The sequence below is a fragment of the Pteropus alecto genome, unplaced genomic scaffold (genome assembly GCF_000325575.1).
Source record: "Pteropus alecto unplaced genomic scaffold, ASM32557v1 scaffold8, whole genome shotgun sequence".
NCBI lineage: Eukaryota > Metazoa > Chordata > Mammalia > Chiroptera > Pteropodidae > Pteropus > Pteropus alecto.
In genome coordinates, this window is record NW_006494609.1 from 24,257,923 (window position 1) to 24,259,707 (window position 1,785).

At 58.2% G+C, this 1,785-nt stretch overlaps 1 pseudogene; it reads right to left on the reverse strand.

The window, feature by feature from the left end:
* Positions 1–973: 973 nt before the first annotated feature.
* LOC112473732 lies at positions 974–1,092 on the reverse strand (annotated as a pseudogene).
* Positions 1,093–1,785: the final 693 nt, after the last annotated feature.

The window sequence follows — 1,785 nt, forward strand, 5'->3', positions numbered from 1 at the left end:
GGGGCTCCGAAGGTGAGGTGGGACATGGTTCCGAGCAGAATGAAACACACACAAGTGCACGCACGCACACGCGTGCACACACACACCCACGGACAGGTGCACGTGGACACACGCACACACACACCCCGGCTCTGGCCGTGTTTAAGCCAGGCCAGCACCCTTCCTTCTGGGGGCAAAGCTTTGGAGATCTTGGATGGGGGCTCTGGGGTTCGGCCCCTCCTTTGTGTGTGTCCTTTATGAGTGACCTTGGCCAAGCCTGTCACCCTGGATTCCACTTTTCCCAGGAGCTAGACCAAGGAGCTGGACCCAGGAATGTCCCCTGCCCTGTGAGTCTAACTCACTGGCTCCTGCAATGGCATCTCACCTGGGCCCTCAGCATTAAGGCACACGGGTAGCTGGTGAGGGGTAACTGTCACTTCAAGAAGCAGTCAGACGACAAAGTGAGGTCTGGAACAGTGTGAATGGCCCCTAGGAGCAGGACCTGGTGAAGCTCCGGGGGGAAAGGGCCACCTTCTCTGTGCTCCCTGAGCCCACCCCAGCCGGCCCCTGGGACGCAGTGGTGAGGGGCACAGACCCCCCTGCAGGGGGCCCCAAACACAACGGGCCCCGTCTCGTCATTCCTCCTCGCTTCAGTCGTCCTGGGAAACTCCATCTACGTGGCCCGAACGTCTGTTTCCTGATGCATTCGTTTTAGACAGAAAGCCTCGCCCGTTGTGGCGAGGGACGGAGCTGGTCCAAGCCCGACGCTGCTCTCCCGGGACCCCAGGCCACCCGGCTCTGCAGGTGCCACTGCCCCCTGTACTCGTGCTGAGAGCTCTGCATGTTTAGCTCTGTGCCCTAAGTGGGATTAAATCTCCCATGCTTTGCCTCTTTGCTGATTTTTTTTTTTTTTAGCCAAGGCAACCCTTGGTTGACCTCACAGATTGCAAGGACCTTGTCAGTTTACAATCCCTTATTTTTAAATTATTTTTTACGCCTACAGCACCTGGGCTTCCTAGGTGGTCTCCCATCCAAGTACTAACCAGGCCCGACCCTGCTTAGCTTCCGAGATCAGATGGGATCGGGCTTGTTCAGGGTGGCACATCTCTTTGCCGATTTTTTAAAACCGAAAACCACTAAGTAGCATATGGGTACGATGCAGGATCACACAGACTGCAGCTCTGACAGGAACAGGGAGCGGACTTTCCCTCCCCGCGAAGACAATAGCTGTATAAAACAATGGCTGGCTGGCCTCGGAACTGGCAGAGCGTTTTCTGAGACAGTGACCTCAGACTCCACCCGCCCGCCTCAGGGAGGTGACTCCAGGAGGCCTGGAGGGCGTGTCTCGGCCCAGCGCAGAGCCCACAGCTCCTGGCGTTGAGGAGAGAGAACCAAGAACTCAAGGAGGACGAGGTATCTCGAATTTGCAGAGCAGAGGACCTGAGTGCAGAGAAAGCTCTGGAAGGGAGAGAGCGGAGCTGCGGGCAGAGCTCGGGGGGCCGGGACCTCCCTGGAGACACGGCGGGGACCTGCCCAGCAGACAGCGACTTACTTTATGAAGCTGCCGATCTGACATGGCGCCAGGTCGGACAAACACAGCAGCGAAGCTGAAGAGGGAGCCAGAGCCGGGACGAGGGGCATCACAGGTGTGAACTTGGCCCAGGATGGAGGGGCGCGACCCGCCTCGGGGAGGGTGCGTGAGGCGGCACGTGGTGCTGGCCCGGTGGAAAAAACACACGTCACGTCGTGGAGAGAAAAATGGCAGGTGGGTAAAAAAACCCGCACGTCAAAATGCAAAACCTCCAC